This window comes from Cupressus sempervirens, chromosome 11 (genome assembly GCF_028749045.1).
Source record: "Cupressus sempervirens isolate cs-2001-9-10 chromosome 11, ASM2874904v1, whole genome shotgun sequence".
NCBI classification, from domain to species: domain Eukaryota; kingdom Viridiplantae; phylum Streptophyta; class Pinopsida; order Cupressales; family Cupressaceae; genus Cupressus; species Cupressus sempervirens.
Genome location: NC_143128.1, coordinates 294,172,998 through 294,191,621, shown reverse-complemented (window position 1 = coordinate 294,191,621; position 18,624 = coordinate 294,172,998). Strand labels below are relative to the sequence as shown.

Here is an 18,624-nt window from a genome sequence, read left to right as displayed (position 1 = left end):
TCTACCCTTAAACAAAATAGGGGTTAAATCTTTCTTTGGGTAGGTAAATTTCCTTCGAAGGTTTGTGCCCAATTTCATAGAAACTACTAAGCATATAGTGGACATGATGAAAGGAAATTCAAATTTCAAGTGGAATGAGGCGGGAAAGTGAGCTTTCCAAGATATTAAAACTACTATTGCTAATTCCCCGGTACTGTGTCATCCAAATTATAAAAGGGATTTTATCATTTATTGTTATGCTTCTAAACATACATTGTCAACTATTCTTATGCAAGAAAATGATGAAGGAATCCAAGCTCCCATAGCTTTTATGAGCATACCTTTAAAGAACCATGAGCTAAAATATTCGCAAATTGAAAAGCATGCTTTTGTAGTAGTCAAGGCTCTTAAAAATTTTAGGTTCTATATTTTGCATTCACATTCAGTAGTCTTCATCCCAGACACTATAGTTAAAAGTGTATTAAGATAGCAAGATATAGGTTGCAACATCAAAGGGGCATGGGTAGCAAAAATACAAGAATATGATGTAGAGATTAAACCTACCAAGCTGATAAGAGGGAATGCTCTATGTAGAGCAATTGCCGAAAGAAAAAATCTTTAAAGAGTTAGAAGAATCGGCTGAGAAGTAGTTAGTGTTGGTTGTAGGTCTTTATGACTCCTAGTTTAAAAATATCTCTTACTTCTTAACATATGGCGAATGTCCAGAAGGTCTAAATGAAAAACAAAAAAGAGACCTTAAACTAAAAGCAGCCAAGTATGTGATTTGGGATGGCAAACTTTTCAAAAGGGCTATTGATGGCACTTTCCTTAGATGTGTAGATAAAAAACATCAAGAAAAGTTGTTGAAGACATTCCATGATGAAGCTTGTGGAGGACATTTCTCTTCTTTAGTCATGGCCTTTAAGATATTAAGGAAATGTTATTATTAGCCTGGGATGTTTAAAGATGCATATGCTTGGGTAGAAAAGTGTGAAAAATGCAAGATGTTCTCTAGATGTCCTCAATTGGTCGCTCTACCATTGAGATCTGTGGTTATTGAAGGACCCTTTCAACAATGGGGCCTCAACTTCATTGGTCTGATTAGTCCTGTATCTAGTGTTGGTCACCAGTATATTATAACTACAACTAACTACTTCACCAAATGCGTAGAAGCTAAGGCTACAAAGAAAACTACTTCCGAAGTGGTGTGTGAGTTCATAAAAGAGAACATATTGGTCAGGTTTGGTGTTCTTATTAAACTAGTAATGGACAATGCATCTTATTTTTCTTCAATTGAAATTACTGATTTTTTTTTTTGAGTATGGGATCACTGTTAGACATTCATCTGATTATTTCCCGCAAGGGAATGGCCAAGCAGAGTCTAGTAATAAGAACTTGATGAATTTTGTTAAGAAGCTAGTCTCAAATAATCAGAAGACCTAGCATAAGAAGATTCATGAAGCACTTTGAGCAGATAGAGTGACACCCAAGAGGCCAATTGGTATATCTCTTTTTGAACTAGTAAATGGAACCGAAGCCAATCTACCTCTTCCTTTGGAATTAGCAAAAAACAAACTCAGAACAGTTATTGAGGATGATGTTTATAAATATGGTCTAGAGAAAAGAATCTTATACTTGAGAAAACTTGAAGAGGAGAGAAGGGAAATTGTAGACCACATTACACAGCACCAAATGCAAGTGAAAGATCTATTTGATAAGAAGGCAAGACCTCAAAGATTTATGGTAGGAGACATGTTGCTACTTTGGGATAAACGAATGGCCTCAAAAGGAATGCATAAAAAGTTTGATACGCTGTGGAAAGGACCGTTCAGAATTCATCAAGCATTTGAAAGCAATTCTTTCAAGTTGGCATATGAGGACAGTGAAATATTACCCCTGACTTATAATGGTTAGGATCTCAAGCTCTATCAAATTGCTAATTGAAAACAGTTAACCCCTATACTGTACTATAGTTAGGATTAGTGTTTTTTGTGTGTGTGTGTTAGCTTAGCCTTTTCCCTTCCTTTTTGTTTTCTTGTTCCTTGTTTTGTCTTTGCTTTAGTTGTGTCACCACCTTTATCTTTCTTTGTGAAACCAAAGATTTTGAGTTCCTTTCTTGGGTATACTCTACCAAAGTCCCCAGTTAGAGCCAGTTGTTGCCCCACTTTCCATCCTACACCAATTTTCCAAAGTGGAAATTGAACTCATATCATGTTTAGTCCAATTGAGTCAGTCAATCTTTTCTTCCTCAAGTGATATCTCCATCGGGTTTCCATTTTTCCCCTTCCTTTGCATTACATAACCAAGTGGGTTTCCTTATCATCATGAGTCTTGTGGGTTGTCTAGATCCTGGTTCAATGCAGATTCTTGGATTATGTTATCTCAGATGAACTTACTTGCAGCTCATTTTTCTTTGGCATAGTGAAAATTAAACTTTCAAAAAATATAGTTTCACCTTCTCCTTGGCGGGTTTTCGAACCCTAAAGTTGAAACTTCACGAAGACCTACAAGTATAGTTTGTGAGCTTAAACAAGAAAAGTCAGATCATGTTATGAATAGATCATTCAAGCACTGCAATATTTTTACTAAGGGAATCATTTAAAATTCACTAAGATGATCAAAATAAGGTTCAGTGAAAAACTCTAAAGTAGCTTCTGCTTCACAGGCTTCAAACCAAGAAGTCAGTTTTTCGAAAAGGCATTTGTGGAAAAGATAAAGTAAGTTAGTGGGTCCCATCTTTCACTTTCAAAGACACTTTCATATTTATTGAAAGCTTAAATTCTAGTAATTTGAAAAGAGAAGGTAAAACAAAGGCAAAAGCGAAAAAATGGAAATCGCCTTCTCCTCTACGAGTTTTCTACCCTTGAGAGCAATTTTCCGCATCTAATAAAAAATCGCTCCTGCAAGCATGGTTATTTTGCAAACTGATCATGGGATGTTCTGGAAAAGTAATGGAAGCAAATTTGTTACGTATGTGAAGGTATTTTAAACAAAATTTAGCCAGTCAGGTTTTCTTCCAAGAAATACTCCATTCTTATTTCTCTAAAACTAGGTAAAAATAGGAAAGTAAATTTGTAATTAAAGAAAGTTCCCCTTGGGCCAATAGAAGTAGTGAAAGGATAGGGAAAAATCCGTTAGAAGCCTCACATTTTTCAATGGATTTATACTTAAATTCACTCGTGTGGTTTGGATCATGAAAATCAACCTACAAATTAAGGGTTCCTATATGAAGATGAGCATAACAGATTTTCAAATTACCATTTTCTCTATTGAGCTATCATACTATTGTATTGAATAGTGCTTTCAAAAGCTTTGAAGCCTACTCCTTGCACTATTTAGAATTTTTGAATTTCAGTTTATCTCTATATCAAACAAGATGGCAACAAGATTTGTTGGTTTTGATGGATTAGGTGGAATCAAGTCAACATGGCAGAATATCACACATACTTCGCTCCATTTCTTTGACATTCAAGATTTCCAAAGAAGGCTAAGGACAGAGCCAATTCACCCCGTAACGAAGAAACTCAGAGGAAGTGGGCTAGTAGAGGCAGCCAGATTTCCAATAGTAGTACAAGCCCCAGAGCTGATTATTGAATGAATCAACCATTACAATCTAGATACTAAGAAAATTCTACTACTTGATCAAACTATGTTAATCTCAATTGATAGGCAAGCAGTAGTGAATTGCCTACGAATTCCAGAATGAGGAGAGTTCTTTGAATTGACAATAGGAGGAGCTATGTCTAAATTCTCTCTGAAGAAGATGGCTTGGTGAAAAGAGATCATGAGTTCTTGGTTCCAAAAGCCAAGGGGAGCAAAGAGTAAGGTTCCTAAAACCCTTTTCGGCACTGATCTCAAGCCCAAGATTGTGGACATCCTAGTCCTCTTGCATTGACTTAAAGGTGAGGTAGAAGCACTTAACTTTGTAGAACAATACTTCTTTTTGGTGCAAATCATTTTCTCAGATACATAATATGTTGACTGGGCATACGAGGTAAGCGAACATCTATCAAGGGCTCTCAGTGCAGCTAATTTCTACAATTCATTTTATATGTCTTCCTTTTTGATATATATGTTAGCCTCCCTACAATTGTGGCCAAGACTTCCCAGATTAGAGAATTTTCCTAATGATGTGAAGAGTTATGAATTTTATCCATGCTTGCAGTTACATAATAGTTATGTAGAGTATGTCAAAGTTAATGACGCATTTACAATGAGGATTTGCGGGGAACTCCAGGGATGCCCAGAGATAAGATTCAGCCTAGAAGCGATGGCAACCATCAGTCAATTTGGCAATTATTTCATTTAGTTCTCATCCTTTTCATATTTGTGTCTTACATATTTTGATGGATTTCCCCTAAAGCTATCCAGATACCTAAACGACATGATCGTGCTTATTGAGATTGTGAGACAAGCAATTCAGGTGAATGTGCTAAGTGCCAGTTTGAGGAAGAAGGTGTATGAATTCCACATGAGAGTTGGAGCCTATAGTTGTGAGTCTTAATCCAATGCTAAGAACATGCTCAAGGCATTTGAGAAAAAATACAAGCTAGAAGAGTATGAAGTGGTGAGGTCTATGTTTGATCCAAATGGGTATGCCAGAGATGTGCTTCAAATTGGAAATGTAATCAAGCATATAACTACCATAGAAGATTATTGGGCAGATTGTAAAGATGAGTTGGAGAGCCGAGATTGAGCTTTTGCTAGATTTACAATAGATCAAGTAAAAAAAAATGGAATTAACTTGGATGTGGAAGGACTAGAAGATGATGGGAAAAATATGTATAGTAATAGATATTTGACCAAATTAAGAAATACTCCAATTAGTTCTGAGCCACATGTTGATATAGAAGAAGACCTTGATGTTATGATGGCTCATATTATCAAGAGAATCGAAAAATGGGTCAAGTGGACAGCAAAAAGGAGTAGGAGCAAGAGCAAGACTACTCAAGCTACTCCAGCTACTGCTACTCCTACTTCTTCTCAGAGTGCCACACCCAATGTAACAACTATAGCTGCTCAAGGACCGGCCCAACCTACAGGAGGAGGTGATCAACCTCCGGAGAGGAACATTTCAATAACTCCAACTTGCCAAGGCGGTCCTCTACCTATTATTGGAACTCAAGCTAGTGTTGAAGAAAAGGGGATAGAAGAATCAAAGGATGGTGCTACTGCTCCAGTCTCACCCTCTCATACTACTCCTACCCCATCTCTCCACACTACTCCATTTCCTTCTCCTCATATCACTCCAATTCCATCCTCCCATCATAGCCCTGTTCCATTACAAGTGCTTCTCTTTTGAAATCAAGTGGATCTCCGATTCAAATAGTAGAAATTAGGGATGAAAAGAGTAGCAATAGTGAGTCTGGTGAATCTGATGAAGCTACGAAGAAGACTCAAGAAGTGGAGAAAGTCCTGAGTTCATCTAAGCTCCTTTCTCAAGATCCAAAAGACCCCTTCTCTATGACAACAGTGGTAGTGATTCTAGTGAAGAAGAAGATGTTTAACATAGAGTCACATGGGATAGCTTCTAAGGTGGTTGGTACAAAGTCTTGGTTAGAAGACACCTTAGAAAGGAAGAGGAAAAGAAAAGGTGAGAGTGTACCTACAAAAGACATTGTGTCTCAAGCAGTTCACTCCAGGAGTGCAATTGTGAAAGCTAAGAAGCAAAAGACCCTATCGATACTTGGACAAGATCTAGAAATAGGGCACTTGACCATGGAGGTAGCAAAGCCGAATAAAGCAGGGAGAATTGAAGATATGTCACCTAATGACTTCACTCTATACTCAATTAATCTTGGAGAAGCTAGACATGATACAAAAGTGGGCTTGTGGAGATCAATTAATGAGGTGATAGAAGAACAATTGGAAAGACTAAAATTGTCAAAAATTAAGATGAAGGTCGAGATAGAAGAATTGAATAGGTTTATCAAGAAATTGGTTGTTCCATTAGCAACCATCACTAGTGTACCTGCTATTTAGAATCTTACCGTAGCAGAAGTGTAGGCTTTCATCTGATAGCTCTAGAAAGATAGACATTTCAATCAGATTGGGAAAGACTAGATTGAGAAACTCAATTCAGATCTAATTGCAACATTTTGGCCATAGAGAAGGCAAGATGTGATGACTGCATTTCCCTCCTAAAAATTATCATCCAAATTAAAGCAAAGGAACCGGTTGAAGCAAAGATTTTGAAGAAAGGTACTGAGCCTCTATTTCAATGTCTTTAGAGTATGCAATTTAAGCTGGAGATGATTCAAGAAGCTCAAGAAGGACTCAAGGAAATAGGGGAAAAAGTGAAGAAGACCCAAGACAGAGAATTCGAACTCATGAGAGGATTACAGACTGATTCACAAACTAGTGGGCAAGGGAAAGCTCTTATTGGAGTAGAAGTAATGAAGAACAACTTCTCCACATACTTGAGTAATCTGTCTGGAATGACTTCAAGCAATCAAAACAAAGTGGCAAAGTTACAAACAGTTGGTGGATGCATACACATGGCTATGGAAGAATTGCCAAATAAGTTAAATGTTGTGAAGGAGTTGGCTCGAGAGCACTCAAAGTGGCTCTTGAGATTCACTAATATACACGTGCCTAGTCATGAGGAACTAGCTCCAATTATAGTTGCTGCCAAGGCATATAGGGCGAAATCTGAACAGGGGAAGAAGTCCAAGTGATCTAAACTCGCATCTTGCCATTTGTCATTTTTAGAAGATGAACCGATTGAGTTCCTATTGTAACGGTCATCTCTCAAACTCTATATGTAGGAAGTTAAATGAAGAATAGAAGGTCAGAAATTTTTTTGGTGTGAAATACTTTTTGTTGCAGAGAAAATCGAGAGTATTTTATATTGATTGTTTTTTGTTCCAATTGGTGTTAGTTTAAATTTCTATCTTTGTCTTATGGTTTGGATTGGAACGAGGAAGAAATAGAGTTTTACGTCCCTTGTTTGTAATACAACGAATGAACGTGATAAGTATTGTTATTGTTCATTCTGAGAGGAATTTTAAGTGTTATCAATTTAACAGTTAAAGTATAGATTTATGTTCTTGTAGTTTAGCTCACAGGAAAAGTTTTGTGAGTTCATAAGATGTGTGGATGCATAAAACCAAATAGATTATTTAAAACTTCTGTTCACCTGAGTTAGATCCTATCTAAGTCTAGCTTAGTTATACCTCTATTATTCTCAGGTTAAGAACACACCCCCAATTAGATGGTAAGAATAAACATAATTCAATGAAAATCAATCATAGGGAGTTGTACCTATCAATTCAGAGAAAAGCCTGTTCATTTACAGATGGCTTTTCAACTATTGTAATTAGATATTGTTCAGAACTTCGGGTTATTTAAGAGTCAAAATCAAAAGAATAAATATGTTTACCAAAAAGCTTCTAACTATTCCACTAAATTGGCCATGTCAGATCATGGGCGTGGTTTGCAACAACTTCTTCTTGTTGTCCTACCTCACCTACTCCCAACAGTTAGCCTAGGGCATCACTCCATAGCTTGGAAACTAGTCACAAAAATGTGAAACAAAGAAAAAAAATTATTTATAGAGTCTAACCTATCATCCCACAAGGTTTCAAACATTTTCCACTATGGTTGATCCGGTTAGAGCCATTATTGTTGTAGCAGCCCTATGAATGTGAATTACGGACCAGTGACCAAGAAAATTCCGCAACTCTCTAACCTACCAATTTTTAAATAACTTTGGATATGCAAAAGAAAGATGAAACAATACTCTACAATATCCAAAAGTCGGATCATCTATCCCAATCTGTACATAACCATACTAGGGCATTAAAGCTCTACAAAATAGTGAAAAATGTTGCAACAGTTTGTATAACAAGCTCAGATGTGTGTAATCTGAATGGAAACATTATAACCTTCCAAAATATGCTTCCCATGCTCAAATACCCAAGCATGGGTAGTTACAACTTCCCAAACCTCCATTTGCAACATTTTGCAAAAAATTCTAGAGTTGCTCAAGCAACTTTGCAACTCTTGAGCAATTTTTGCTCTTTACATCTTTTGATCAAATGAGTCCATCTAGGACTATTCTAGGACCCTACTTAAAATTCATAGGACCTATTAGCTACCCAAATACCTTAGTTGCCCACCCCTAACAACTTTTGACATATTGAGCAACTTTTGACTCATTGAGCAACTTTTGACAACTCTAGGACCTAATGAGCAAGTTTGGCTCTTTTACAAACACATTGGGACTACATGAATTCCAAGGACCATTGGAACTTATTAAAAACACACAACCTCTTAACTAACCCTTAACAACTCCAAAAACCAAAAAGAAGGGAGGTGCCCTACCCCATTATTCAAAGAAGCCTATAAATACAAGGTCTCACATTATTAAAAAAGGGGAAGAACCTATTGCAAAGGAGAAACTCTCCATAATTTTGTGGAACACTTGATATCCATTTTTGTACTTAAAGGTTTATAACTTGTAATTTTCCAAAGAATAATAAAAAATGCATATCTTTTTTATGTCTTAGATGTATGTTTTCGTTATCGTTGTCAATTTCTTGTATGTTAAATTGATAATTCCTTTGAGTACTTAGGATATATGTAAAAGATGAACATGTTCACACCATGGCATCTTGGTTAGAAAATGTTGAAGTTAGTTGTTTCTTCATATGTGGAAATATGGTATCTATCATATCTTGTACTTAACCCCCTTTGTATGTAGTTGTTCTTTGGGAATCTCATATGGTGTTCATATGTACACAAATCCCAAATACCCAAATCATACAGGGGAGCTGACCCTCTCAAATAAGAAAGATTGCGAGTTGGTAGTGATCACTTGCAATCTCTCCAACTATTGACACAATTGTCACTTGTCACAGAACAAACAAGGTTGTTTCCAAGATAATTTCAAAGTGACAAATCTATCTATCGATACATATAAATTTTAATTTTAATACAATAAATATTTAATAATATATAATTAAAATGTGTGTGTGTGTGTGTGTGTGTGTGGTTAATATTGCAATCAAAAATAAATACTAGCATATAGAAAGAATATGCAGTGACCTAAAAACTTACTTTAAAAAGTGTGTTGGGACTTCTCCAAAATGGGTGAGCTAAAAACTTATTTTAAAAATTGCGTTGGGACTTCTTCAAAATGGATGTCGCCTATTCTAAATAGTGGCCACTCTTAAACATATGGGGAAAATAAACCATCTTTGAATATTTAACATTTTAGTTTAGAAATGAAACCTTTGCATGTAATATCTAAGACATCCGGTGGTCAAGAAAAGTATGATACAAAGTAGAAAATTGAAGACCTTGTTCTAATTGGAATACATTTTTTTCACATTTTTCAAAGTGTATTGTGCACCACCCAAAGCAGACAGCTTAAACATCAACACTAAGCTACAAAAATGAAATTCGTATTCCTTCCAAAAACACGGCATCAAACATGTCTTCCATGAGGATGATTGGACACGGCATTGAAGTAACCGTAGCTGCTACGCAATTTCAGTTCAACTTGATCATCGGCAGAGAGCTATATAAGGATGCCAATCCTACCAATATTAATCATAACTTCGTTGGAGATGAAATTGAAGATGGCTTGTTTTCTGCTCTTGTTTCTGTTCGTATTTTCTGTCTCTCAGTCTTCTCCTTCTTCTCATTCTGATGAAGAAGCTCTCTTGGCTTTCAAGACTTCTCTTTCACTCGACCCTCACAATGTTTTGCATGAATGGTCTTCCAACAACTCTTTTTGTAATTGGACTGGCGTTGCTTGCTCTTCTCGTCATCCTCGTGTGGTTTCCTTGAATCTCACAGGTATGTCTTTAATGGGCACTATTTCCCCTTTTCTTGGCAATCTCTCTGTTCTTAGAGTACTTGCTCTTTGGAATAATAGCTTTCAGGGCCCAATTCCAACTCAGCTGGGAAGGCTTTTCCGTTTTAGAATGCTCAGATTATCTAAAAATGAATTAGAAGGCTCCATTCCCTCCACTTTGGCTGACTGTCGTTCTTTACCTCATCTCATTCTATCTTTTAACAAACTAAGTGGCAACATTCCCTCTGAGCTAGGTCTCCTTTCGCATTTAGAAATCATTTATTTAACAGAAAATCAATTAACAGGTAATATTCCTACTGAATTGTCTATGCTTACTCAACTCACACAACTTTCTCTCGGTACAAACAACTTGTCAGGATTCATTCCTCTTGAATTGTTCATGCTTATTCAACTAGAAGTACTTGATCTTAGTGAGAACAACTTGTTAGGAGTGATTCCTACACTTTCTAATTGCACTCACCTCCAATTTTTGCATTTATTTGATAATCAAGTAGTTGGTCACATTCCCTGGGAATTGAGCAAGCTGTCCGAGCTACAAGTATTGCTTTTATGGAAAAACCAACTTAGTGGAGAAATCCCAACCCCCCTCTCCAATTATACTCAACTTCAAAAACTTGATTTGGATAGGAACCAACTAACTGGCACAGTTCCATTGGACTTCGGAAAATTGCGTCATCTTCGAGGGATTTCGTTAGCAGCAAATAATCTCAGGAGCAAAAGCAATGACTTGCCTTTTCTAACATCCTTGACTAATTGCTCCTCCTTGCAAGTATTAGACTTGTCTTTTAATCAATTCACTGGGATTTTGCCTCCTTCTATTAGCCAACTATCAAGCCAATTGATTTCGATGAGTTCGAATGCCAATGAAATTGAAGGAAGCATACCACGTGGCATTGGAAATCTTACAAATTTGGCGACCTTGGACTTATCTGAAAATCATTTAAATGGAAACATTCCATCTACTCTCGGGAAACTTCTGAATTTTGAAAGATTGTATCTGGACAAAAATAATTTAAGTGGAGAAATACGAGCAAGTTTAGGTTATGCCAAAAAACTTGGATTGCTATCATTGAGTGAAAACATGATTTCAGGTCAAATTCCGGATGCTCTTGGGAATCTTCCTCAACTAAGGGATCTTATTCTTCATCACAATCAAATTTGCAAATTTAGGAAGATGTATCACCCTGGAAAAGATGGACTTATCTTACAACAAACTGGAAGGAGACATACCTCCTGAATGGGCAAGTCTTGTGAATCTCCAAATTTATTTCAATGTTTCTACAAATTTTACTACAAGGTTCTATTTTACTATTGAATAAAATGGCAATGGTTCAAGCTATAGATGTGTCTGTCAACAACTTTTCAAGTGAAATTCCCGTTGCATTGTCAGGTTGCACAAACTTGCCATACATGAATCTTTTATGGAATTCATTTTACAATTCAATACCAGAATCACTTACAAATCTGCAAAATCTTAAAGTTATTGATCTCTCAAGAAATAATTTGTCTGGTGCAATTCCACTGGCTTTCCAATAAATGAAAATGCTTCAACATATTAATGTCCCTTCAAATAACTTAAAAGGAGAGTTTCCCAAAAGAGGAGTTTTTGCAATGATCAAGAAGTCAGCAGTTTTAAGAAATGTTGGTCTTTGTGGACAGTGGATTAATCTGCAACCATGCTTGAATTCCAAGAACAAAAAAATTTCAACCTTCAAAAAGGTGATAGTACCTGTCTAATTGGCATTGTAATATTTATTGCGTCTTCTATATTGTTTCTAATATTCTATATAAGGAGAAATATTGATGAGAATATCTTTGATTTCAACATTGGGTCTCAAAGAATTTCATATGAAGAACTTGCAGATGCAACTGCTGGGTTTAGCCAAACTAATCAGCTAAGGGTTGGTCTATTTGGACCTATTTATAGGGGGATTCTCAACAATGGTTCGCATATTGTTGCAAAAGTTTTTAATTTTCACGATGAAAATGCTCTCCAAAGTTTTCAAAGAGAATGCAATGTGTTAAAAAGAGTTAGGCACCGTAATGTAATCAGAATCATTTCATGTTGTAACTCTGATTTTAAGGCATTGGTTCTTCCATTCATGTCAAATGGGAGTTTGGAGAGGTGGTTACATCTTGAGGGAGAGGATGAATGTAAAATGAGTTTGGTTGGCCGATTAAAAATAGGAAAGGAGATAGCGTAAGGAATGGAATATTGTTTTGTGCAAGTTATTCATTGTGATCTAAAGCCTAGCAATGTGTTGTTGGATGATGACATGACTGCATATATACTTTGGCACTACAAAACTCTTTTTTGAGAACTCAATGAGTTCAGTGACTTCCTTAAGTGTACTTAATGGATCTATTGGCTACTTTGCACTAGGTATAAAATTTTGTATGGTTAGAATCTAAAATTATCATTGACTGCTATTTAATTTTATTAATTATTTCATATAGCTTTAGAATCAGTGATTATTATATATTGTAGTGTAGAGTATGGAATGGGTAGAAAGAGTTCAACCAAAGGAGATGTATAGAGTTATGGAATTCTACTATTAGAATTATTGACAAGGAGGATACCAACAGATAGCATGTTTGTAGAAGGTATTAATCTACCAAAATGGACAAGCATGTATTTTCCAAATAAAATCACAGAGGTGGTGGACAACCAACTACTCACAGATGTTGACAAGTCAAATAAAACAATGGTATTCACATGCCTTACTAAAATCATGCAAATTGGGTTGATTTGTACAAGGGAGGTTCCACACCAACGTCCAACTATGATGGAGATTGTTCAAAGATTAGAAAAAATAACAAGTGTATTTCTTAGTACTCCAAGAACTTTTCATTTTCCCATAGATATCTCACCTTTTCTTGAGGAAACTAGAAATCCAAATAATACTAGTGAAGGGAGTTCTAGAAATTAGTCTACATCTACATCTTAGCTTTTCACTATGTTATTAATTATTGATTCTTTCTATGGAAGGAAGAACATTCAAGCTACTACTAAAGGAACTTATGAGTTTTATTCTTACGCATCTCTGTGGTCAATAGAAGTCTCCTCTCTAGGCATGTTGCATTTGGTTGTGTTGTGGCCTTCAGCTCAACATTGTACACATTTATTTCACTATTTAAGACACTACGATGATTAGATATTTCTTTTTCCATATCAATTCTAGTCTTATATTTTGTTGACTCTCTGTGTTGCTATTCTCTTCACAATTTTTAGTTGACCTTTTAAGCATGTTGTTATAATTTAATCAACAATGGTGTCTTTTAAGTGGTAAAATTTCAGGGCTGCTCCTTCAGTCCTAAGATCTTCTATCTATTTATATCTGAAAAGATATCTAAAATTAAAATTAAGTCTAATTATTTGAAGTAAGCATAAATTTTATTTTTTAATTTTAGTCAATGATATATTTTGTAGGGAGCTTAATAGCTTCCCAAGAGGAACACTCTCAAACAACCAAGACAATAGTCAAAGGAGGAGAAAGTTTTGGCTCATCCTTCTCTCATTGTGACATTCTTTGTCCAATTGTATGTGTTTTTTCCCATCCAATTATATAAGTCTTTTCCCATCCAAAGAAATGTAATGACATTCTCTATCTAATTATAGAAGCCTTACAAAAATCACAAAATAATACAGTTCAACTCAGAGGCATTTAATACTAAATTGCAGCCAAATTACAATCAATTATCAAAATGTAATAATTGAGTTCTATTCAAATCTGGTAGTGAACTCTTTATAATTTGCCTTTGAAATTTGTGTTTCTACTTGTGTTCCACTTATGTTATCTGCCTATGAACACTGCTTCCTATGTTCTCATGTTTCCATCACTTTTTCCATACAGCAATAATACATCTAGTTTTTTTATGTATAATGTATTTGTATTATTTTTTACTTCTGTTCTCAATGACTTAAACACCATGCACTAATAATTCATTTCTAGACTAAAAGTGCTAAATGCTCAAAATTGACTATTTCTTTCAAAACTTAATTTGTTTCTTAATGTAATGTAATGGGCACCCCTAGATGTCCCAAAAAACTAAACCAAATTGCTGAAAGGAATTATGTCAAACAGTTTGCATTCTACTTCTTAAAACCCCTTATAACTCCGGAAATCAAACGTTTATTTGTTTGTTGTGTTTCATGCATGGAATTGGTATCATACAACATAAACAAGAAAGGAACTACAATAATATGCAAAGTGGAAATGAACTGCTGCTAATAAAATGTTATTTTCAGAATTCATAAAACCAAATACATGGCAGATTTATCAACTCACTAATTACTTCAGCAATATTGTCATAATACTCCAGCCCATGCTTACGAACTTGCTGCTACAATACTTTGTCCTTCAATCAGTCCACTACCTTTGTAATACCATTCCCTCAAAGCGGCATAAGCGTCGGACAAGTAGTGAAGAAGATATGAGCAAAATACCAAATCTGCCTGTAGCCGGAAATGCAACTAAACTGCCTGATAATGAAGCCAAAAACAAAGAATTCCAAAGGCCAAACCCCAAGGGAATGACGTCTAGAATGTTACAAGAGAGGATAGACGTCCTCAAATGCCAAGAACTGAGCTGCAACTCACATACCAATTTCTTCTCATATTCAACCTACCTAATGAAGCCACAGATGCTTCCTTTTATTCTATTCCCACGGGTCCGCTCAACTCATATGGGCAATGTGGGATAAAAGATGTGTAATATAAAACATATATTAAAATACCCCTTATGTCTCCCTTGGGTACACATCACCATAAAATAAATATTAAAGTAACACTTTAATATTTTACAATTAAATTAGACGTTACTTTAATAAAACTTCAGGCATTAAAATGTATTAGCAATCGAACTCCAAATAATGCGAGTGATAGCTCATCGGAAAGCTCTCACCGAGGAGTATCGAATCCAATCACCAAAATTGACCTGCGTTGTGTTCTGCCGACTTACTAAAAATAGTATGTATGCCTGAAACTGAGTAAATCAACTTCGTTTTGGCCCAAACTGGAAATGACTAGGCCAAAACACTCCAAGATCCCATTAAACCCTTCGTTAGCCCTCGGGACTATGTAGAACAAGGCTAACGCACACACACTTGGTCAACTGCTAAAATGGGGACATTACAGTCCACCCCCCTTGAAATTGCTTGTCCTCAAGCAATCTCAGTCCAGCCTGCTGAATAACCTGCTCACTCTCCCATGTAGAATCTTCCTCTGGCAGGTCTTTCCATCTGACCAAATACTCCTTCACTATCCTGCTTCTAAGCTTCCTCTCTCTGGTATCCAGAATAGCCTCAGGTACTAACACAAGCTTCCCCTCCTCATCCAAAGGGGGTAAATCTGCAGAAGGCACTACACTCTGACCAATGGCTTTCTTAAGCCTAGACACATGAAACACATTGTGCACTCGATTGCCTTCTGGAAGCTCAAGCTCATAGGCGACTTTGCCCACTTTGCGAATCACCCTGTATGGACCATAAAATCTAGGTTTCAACTTTTCAACTCCGCTCTTCTTGAGAGATGACTGTCTATATGGTTGTAGCCTCAAGTAAACCATATCCCCTACCTCGAAGCTGCGCTCTATTCGGTGCTGATCAACATACAATTTTTGTTGATTCTGGGCCTGTTGTATATTCTCTTTGAGCACTTTCAGGATGTCCTGACTATCCTGCAATAAGTTTTTGGCTTTGGGCACTCTACTGTCCCCCAAAACTAAATCCATGAAGCTAGGTGCTTCATAACCATAGAGTGCCATGAAAGGAGTCATCTTGATGGACATATGATAAGTGGAGTTATAACAATACTCTCCCATATGCAACCATCTGATCCAAGCCTTTTGTTGTGTAGTTACATAGTTCCTCAAATATCCTTCCGCCCATTTATTCACAATCTCTGTTTGCCCATCTGTTTGCGGATGATAACTAGTGCTAGGTGTAAGATATGTACCACACAACCTAAACAACTATTGCCAAAAAACTCTCATAAACTTACTATCTCGGTCACTGACAATGAATCTGGGCAACCCATGTAACCTGAATATCTCTTTAAAGAAAAGCTCTGCCACCTGTGTTGCTGTGTAAGTGGACGAAATAGCAATGAAGTGAGCAAACTTCGTCAAGCGGTCCACCACCACATAGATGCAATCCCTTCCCTGTACTCGTGGTAAACCAGTGATGAAGTCCATCGAAATACTTTCCCATTTCCTATCAGGAATGGGCAAGGGTTGTAATAAACCTGCAGGAAATGTGTGTTCTCCCTTATTCTGTTAACAAACCACACACTCCCTGACATACCTCTGAACATCATCCTTGAGCCCTTTCCATGAAAACCGCTCTCGGATCTGCCTGTAGGTCTTGAAGACCCCCGGATGTCCAGCTGTGGGTGCATCATGAAATGCCTTCAGTATCGCCTCTCTCAAATGTGATGATGGAATCAAATAAACCCTGTCCTGAACGCTGATCAATCCATCTATCACCTCATAGCGATCATCCTGTATGGTACCTGAAATCAATCCAGAAGCCCAAGCATCTCCGACATACTCTGCTATAATCTGATCTCTCCAATCTCCTGAAATCTCTGCCAGAGCACATAAGTGAGGTCTCCGAGATAAGGCATCAGCCACCACATTTTTCTTACCTTTGACAAACTCTATGTCAAAGTCATAAGCCTGCAATTTAGTCACCCATTTTTGTTGCCAGTCATTAAGATCACGCTGGCTCATGAAGTATTTAATACTGTTGTGATCAGTCTTGATCACAAAACATCCACCTACCAAATATGATTGAAATTTGGCCAATGCATGCATTATGGCCAACATCTCCCGGTCATAGACAGAATAACTTTTCTCAACTCCTCGAAGCTTCCTACTCTCGAATGCAATGGGATGCTTCTCCTGCATCAATACTGCTCCAATCCCATCACCAGATGCATCACAATGAAGCTCAAAAGGCTTCATGAAATTTGGTAGAGCTAGAACTTGACATGAAGACATTACCTGCTTGAAATGCTCAAAACACCTCTGTGCTGCCCCTGTCCACACGAAGGCTCCTTTCCTGGTAAGATCTGTCAAGGGTGTAGCAATCTGTGAGAATCCCTTAACAAACCTCCTATAAAAACCACATAAACCAAAGAATCCCTTAAGCTGTGTAATGTTTGTGGGAGTAGGCCATTCTACAATAGCTCTAATCTTTTCGGGATCAACCCGAACGCCATCTGCACTAATGATATGCCCTAGGTAAAGGAGCTCAGTCATGCCAAACTCACATTTAGATTCCTTGGCATACAATGACTCTCTCTCCAGAATAGATAACACCTCCTCTAGATGATGTAAGTGCTCCTCCCAGGTCTTACTGAAGACCAAGATGTCATCAAAGAAGATCAAGACAAATCTCCTCAGCTGCTTCCTGAATACTTGGTTCATACAACTTTGAAATGTAGCAGGTGCATTGGTTAGACCAAATGGCATAACCATGAACTCAAAGTGGCCATAGTGACATCGGAAGGCTGTTTTCTCAATGTCCTTTGCTCTCATCCTGATCTGATGGTATCCGGATCGCAAATCAATTTTGGTGAAGAAGCATGCCCCATGCAACTCATCAATCAGCTCATCAATCCTAGGAATGGGATATCTGTTTTTAATTGTTTTCTTATTCAGTGCCCTGTAATCGATGCACATGCGCATCGTCCCATCCTTCTTCTTTACCAATACTACTGCTGAAGCAAAAGGGCTCTTACTGGGCCTGATATGCCCCATCTCCAACAAATCCTTAATCGCCTTCTCTATCTCATCCTTGTGTTTCTTAGGATGACGATAGGGAGTAATCATAACTGGTTTGGCTCCCTCCTCGAGCTCAATAACATGTTCCATCCCTCTGTCAGGAGGAACCCCATGAGGAATATCGCTAAATACTTTAGCGTGTCTATCGAGTATCTTCTGGACATCTAGTGGATGACTCTTTTCTTGTGGCTCTGGTGAAGTTGGCATAATGTGGCATTCTGTCGCCCACTCTATGTCATCATGACGAAAAAGTCTCTGCATTCTCCTCAAGGACACTATTCTGCAACCTCCATCTGAAAGCCCTCTAAGTACCACAGTTCTCCCCTCATGCTGGAATCTCATCTCCAATTTCGCTAGATTGAGTGTGAACTCAACTAGTGAAGCCATCCATGTCATGCCAAGGATGACATCATAATATCCCATGTCCACAACATAGAACTCATCCTCCAACTCGTAGCCATCTCCAAACCTGATGCGAAGATTAGATATCTTTCGAGTGCATAATAACTTATCACCGTTAGCCACCATGACTCTAAACCCATCATGCTCCTCTGTCTGTAACCCTCTCCTAGCTACCAACTGTGCATCTATGAAGTTATGTGTAGCCCCAGTGTCAATAAGAGATATCACTTTCTGCCCCTGGATAGTACCCCTGACCTTAAATGTGATTTCCTTTTGGGCCCCTGTCAAGCGTGCCAACGATCTATCATCCTTAGGAATGTTGCTCTCCTCTATAGTGTTACCCTCATCTGAATCGGAGTGCTGATCCTCCCCTTCTGACTCTGACTCTTCTGCTGAAAAATACTCCATTTGATTTGCCTTAGCCTTGAGAGAACATTTATGAGATAAGTCCCAAGGCTCTCTACAATGGAAGCACAGCTTCTTCTTTCGAAGTTCATTCAAGGTTTCATTGTCTAGTCCTTTTGATCCTTCTTTGGGTTTGCTATACTCTTTCTGAAATGATTTTTTGTCTTTGTCCTTGCGGTAGGAAGAATCTGTTGAATGGTTTTTTTCTTTGTATACCGAAGGGGCTAA

General features: G+C 37.4%; 1 pseudogene; it reads left to right on the top strand.

The window, feature by feature from the left end:
• Window positions 1–9,549: 9,549 nt before the first annotated feature.
• Window positions 9,550–12,838, top strand: LOC149529277 (uncharacterized; annotated as a pseudogene).
• Window positions 12,839–18,624: the final 5,786 nt, after the last annotated feature.